Here is a 5,728-nt window from a genome sequence, read left to right as displayed (position 1 = left end):
TGGGGAAGGAGGTAATCAAAACTGAAAAGTGACTTTCTTACCTAATTAAGTACTGGGCATTGTAGAGTTCGACGCTGCAGTTGCGTGGCCGGAAACGATGCGGCGATCGGAGCTTCGAATTGAAAGTTATTCTGATTTGATTGGAGGGTTAGGTGTTGTAAGTTTTATTTCCCCTTTCATTGAGTTTTCTAGTGTGAAAATGGTGATGAAGAAAGGAAATGAGCTGAAGCTCATTTGCTTATGTATGTTGGGCTGGGCCTTGGGCCCAATACGGGCCCAATTTGCTCGGTTCGGCCTATTCGGCCCAATCTTGGGCCAAAACCTTTAAAATTAGTGTCAAAATTCATGTTTTAATTAAGTCTACCTCATTAAACTATAAAATTTAATTTTCTAATTCATTTGATTAATAATTAATTTATTAGCTAATTATTCACTAATTTTGTAGATTTTACATGAAACATGATCATGTGGAGTTTTGGGTCCAAGATTATGGAGTTCCTTTGGAGCATCTAAATAGAGATGTAGCTGAATTGATTGGAAATACAATGGGAAATCTTATTGAGGTGGAAGATCCAAAAGTAGATAATGTCATAGTTAGATCCTTTTTGAGGATGAGAGTGGCAGTTAATGTAACCGAACCATTGCCTACTAAATTTTGGCTTGATAGAAAAGAGTTACCACATGTTTGGAGCTATTTCAAGTATGAGAGATTGTTAGAATGCTATTGCCTCAACTGTGGGAGAATCATCCATTGAAGGAAGGAGTGCAAAAAGGAAAGGGCAATGGCCAATGGAACCCAAAGGTTCCCAAATATTTGTCAGGTATGGGTTTTATTCAAGCAAAACCAATTAGTTTTAGTGGGAGAAAAGATGATACAAAAGAGATAATGATGAAGATGGCAGAGGAAAAGGTGGCAAGTGAAAACCAATCCAGAGCAGCGAGTTAGGGGAGCAAATGAACCTAATAGGGAGTAGAGTAGGTATTCATATAGGATTGTACCAGCGGGCAGAAGGAAGGGAACACGCAACAGTGAGAAAAGTGACTACAGAAGTGGCAGAAAGATCAAGGGAGAGAGGTGACAAAATCCCAGAAAATCAGAATCCAGAAGCTACTAATTCTGAAGAGAATGGTCTAGAAGTGGATAGGATAGCGGGTTGTAAATCTGAAGGCTATCAACCTAGAAACCAATATCAAAATGGGCCAAGGCCACAAAGGCCCAATGTTGGAGGATGAAGAAGTCAATAGTGGAAAAAGTAGGCCAACTTTTACACAAGAACTCAAAAGAATGACCATAGAGAAAGCTTTAGGTAGCAAGCCAAAGGGTGCAAAAAACAAACAAAGACTTCTTAATCATGGGCTGGACAAAGAGAAGGCTAGCAAAAAAGCTCTAGTGGAAGGAGGGAAGGAGTGCAGTCAAGAGAAAGGAACAATAGCCATTGGAGAAGTGCAAAAGAAAGGTTCATGCAGAGGACTAATTCAAGAAAACTGTATTTTGTGGAAATTCCCAATGATAAAGAGATTGAGAAGGAAAAGCAGACTGAGAGTAGAGTACCTGTATATCAAAAAATTGAACTTATTCAACAGATAACCACATTCTAAGATTGAAAAGAAAGAGGGAGGGGGATGAGGATAGTAGTGAAGAGGTTAATATATTAGCAATGGTGGATAACGAATTCTATAACCAAGCAGGAAAAAGGAGCAAAATATTAGAAAATTCAAGCATGGTAGTGGAGAGAGTTGGGATAAGGTATGGCATAGGGGCTGACAACAGACAAATTAAGGCTGAGGAGGCGGGCCATATCATCCCCCACCCGTAGCCATGAGTTGTCTAAGTTGGAACTGTCGTGCGATGGCAGCCCGAGTGACAGTTTTAGAGCTCCATAATCTATGTAAACATTTTAAGCCCGCCATAGTCTTTCTAATAGAAACTAGAGCTAAGCGTGAATATGTAGAAAAAATTAAGAGGAAGTTTCGTTTCGATGGATCTTTTTGTGTAGAACCCCAGAGATTGTCTGGCGGTCTATGTCTTTTGTAGAATACTAATCTAAATATTAATGTTTATATGTGGAATGATAACATTATTAAAGCTAACATTGAAGATAAAAAAAGGTAATAAATGGATAGAAAATTTTATTTATGGCCATCCTAAATATCAACAGAGGAAGAAACTTTGGGCAGAGCTTGCAACAAATAGAGACAACAACCTGATTCTACAAATTTTCATTGGTGATTTTAATGATATCCTTTATCAAGATGAGAAGTGGGAGGGGGTCCATTCTAAACCAAAAAAATAAATGGAGAAATTCAAACAATTTGTGAATAGCAATGGGTTGATAGATTTGGATTTAAAAGGCGAAGGGGGGGGGGAGAACTATGTGGTTCAGCAACCCCAGGAATGGATTCATAACTAGAGAGAAATTTGACAGAGCTTTAGCTAATTGGGAATGGCGGAAAATACATCAAAATGCAAACTTAATAGCCAGACCAGCAATTAGCTCATATCATTGCCCAATAGTCTTGGTTTTGGAACCAAAAAATAAATGTGCTAAAGAGTTCAAATGAGACTTTTTGGGAGGATCATGAGGAATGTGTGAACACCATTAAAAAAGGATGGAATAGAAGAACCAACAGAGGACAGGGGTGGGGAAAGTTGCTGGACAAGATGAAGAATTGCAAAGAGGAACTGAAAATCTGGAGAAAGAAGACTTTCACTCGAGCGGACAAAAAGATAGCAAAACTAAGCGACAAAATTCAGAAACTCCAAACATCTGGATTAACAGAGGAGCAACAGGAACAAAGTAATGTAGCAAATTCCAGGATTGAAATACTATGGAATCAAGAAGAAAAGTTTTAGGGGCAAAGAGCTAGATTGAAGTGGCTTAAATGGGGAGACAAAAATACAGTATTTTTTCATGTAGTTATAATACAAAGGGGAGATCGAAATAGGATTGAGAAATTGAAGAATGCTAAGGGCAAATGGATAAGTGGGAATTCAGAAATTTTAAAGCCTATAGAGGATCACTCAAGAGACTTATTCACAGCCTCAAAAACTGTACACCCTACCACACAAAGCCTTACACTTAAGTCGTAAAGTAGAGGTGGCGAGGTATTACAACCTCTAAAAGTAAAACATGTACATAAATATAGTTGATAGAATTCATATCTAGGAGCCTTGAAGAAGAAGTTAAACAAAAATGAAAAATAGAAAATCGTGTCATTCTTATACGAATAAGCATAAAACGTATAGGCAATGTCAAAAAGAAGGCTAAAAACATAATATACAGATCAGAGTTCCAAAACACAGATATCAAGCTCCAGACTTGACCTACAAAGCTACGGCCGGCCAGAGTATATAATTATAAATACATATACACCCAAAATAAAACTCAAACTACACAATAAACGCATGTATCTCTAAGTCAACCTCTTGGAGGGACAAAATACAAAATATATATGCGGAGATTCTATAAACATATATACATAGCCTAAAACAAAATATAACAGTCCAAAAGATTGTTCTTTGCTTGTAAGGAATGTCTCGAGACGCTCAACGTGGTGCCTTTCGACCTGGATCTGAAAAACAACAGAAATATGTATGGAATGAAAATCGGGAGTTCTCTGTAAGACCCAGAACTTTTGAAAAGTCTTATTATGAGCAAGTCTCAAATCCTACAGTTATTTATAGCCTTAATTTCAGAGATTATTTTATTATAGATAATTAAGGCAAGTTTTGATTTATTGGATTTGAGATAAGTTATGATTATTATCCAATTTTAAAATTATTGGATTATTCTCTATATTTAAAGTATAAGGTTGATAGTTATGAAATAATAAGGATTTTATATGATTCGGATTAGATAAGTAATATTTTTAAATATTATTACTGCTATTTTGGAAAATGAAGAAATTAAGTATATTCTTTCTAATTTTTGGATTTGGGCATTTTATTGAAAATAATTTGTGAAATTGATGAGCAAATAGTATTTTCTATGTACAAATAGTGTTGGATTTAATTTGGGTTTCAATTACTATAGTATTTCCAATTTTATGTGAAATTACTAAAATGCCCCTAATCCTAATTTTTGAAAATAAAACCCTAACCCTAAAATCCTAATCCATGACCCGGTTCCCCCATTCTCCCTCAGCAAACTCAGATTTGAAAACCCTGTAGCTGCCACCCATTTCTTTTCCCATCGGCAACTCACACAAAGCTCCCTTTGATTCCTTGAAAGAAAGAAACGAAGAAAGGGAGGAGGGAAACGGGAGATCAGAGAAGTGGAGAGGGGAAGAGGAAGGACGGCGCCGGCGGGCATCACTGCCGCCGCGCCGTCGTGTTGCCGTCGAAGGAGACGAAGCCGTGGACCATAGTCACGAGCAGAAGAGAAAGCGCGAGACAGGGCACGTGAGACGGAGCCGCCACTGCTGGGTTGCCGTCCAGCCTCGCCCCACCTTCCAGCCTTCATCACCACCGCGTCCACACCATGCCGCCGCCTCTGTTCGTCACACCGTCACTCCTAGCCGCGCCGTCGCCATTCGCGCGAGAGAGAGACGCGCCGTGAGGAGGGTAGCCACCGTGCTCAGTCGCCATCACTTCCTCCCACCATCGAGGCTCGCGTCACTGTCACTCATGGCCGTCGCTCCTACTGTGCTCCATTCGGGTTCTGGGTTGAGCGCGCCGCTGTTGCCGTTGGAAGCCGCTGCTGAGGCCGGATTGCTATGGTGGTTACTGTCCTTATTAGTAGCGGGAGAGGATGAGACGCGGTGATAGTGGTTGGTCCCCCACCCTTGCTGCTGTGCTGTCAGAATCTGCCGCCATGGCCGTCGGAGCTCCGGGCTGAGCTTCTGCCACTTGAGACCCTGCTGCCACCGTGTTCCACCGTCGGTAAGATTTTTGAGTTTGGTTTCTGTTCTGTTGGAATTCCGGAAAGGTTGTTAACGCCGCGTGGTTGTTACAGTTACCGTCACCGGTGTTTTTGCTCGCGTTTATCACTTGGGGTTACTGACGAAGCCACTGCCAGGTTTATAAGGAGCTGCGGCTGCTTCATTTTGTTATTTCAGTGAGTATTTTGATTTTCGAAAGCCCTGCGTTAGTTCTCTGTTCCGTGTAATAAAGTATGTGCAATGTTAATGGTTTTAGGAGTTAGAATCTGGTTTGCTTATGCCACTTGTAGCTGTTTCTGCTTTCGAGAGAGAGCAAGCCGAGTCGGGTTCTGATTGCCGATGATTTCAGGCAGAGCGAAAAGAGTTCAGTTGACACGTTTGGATTATGATTTTGGCGTTTTGAGGTAGGGGCGCTTTCCAAAAGTTATGTTTTGTATATTGGAATTATTACATATGGATACGGATGTGAGATATTGTGTATTTGGTGATTGTATCTGCCTTATGTATTATTTGATTGACTTGAATGATTATGGATGTTGGTTTGGCTGAGTTGTTGTGCGGCTTTGTGAAATATAATGTTTTGAAGTTGATTCTTTAAAGATTTGAAATTTGAGTTTAAACTGTTGAGGATTGGTTTGAATTGAGTCAATTATTTCAATGATGTGAAAAGTCGAATGCACTTTTGAATTCAGCCTGGTTTATTTTAATTGATTTGGTTTTGGACAAATGATTCGTTAATTGAACCGTTTCTTTAAAGCTTTGGAAATGAGTTATATCGATTGATATTAAGTTGATTTTGAAATGGTATCCTTGAGATACGCCACTGAGGCGATTGTTGATTTAGCTT

The 5,728-nt window shown here is 39.6% G+C and overlaps 1 long non-coding RNA gene across 1 annotated transcript; it reads left to right on the top strand.

Moving 5' to 3' along the window:
• The first annotated feature begins 4,128 nt into the window (after positions 1-4,128).
• Positions 4,129-5,430, top strand: LOC127746783 (uncharacterized). The gene is made up of 3 exons (XR_008008545.1): positions 4,129-4,882; positions 4,956-5,057; positions 5,138-5,430. It is a non-coding gene; the product is annotated as an uncharacterized LOC127746783 (long non-coding RNA).
• The last annotated feature ends 298 nt before the right edge of the window (positions 5,431-5,728 follow it).

Source organism: Arachis duranensis, chromosome 4 (genome assembly GCF_000817695.3).
Source record: "Arachis duranensis cultivar V14167 chromosome 4, aradu.V14167.gnm2.J7QH, whole genome shotgun sequence".
Classification (NCBI taxonomy): Eukaryota; Viridiplantae; Streptophyta; class Magnoliopsida; order Fabales; family Fabaceae; genus Arachis; species Arachis duranensis.
This window is presented reverse-complemented; position numbering and strand designations above follow the sequence as displayed.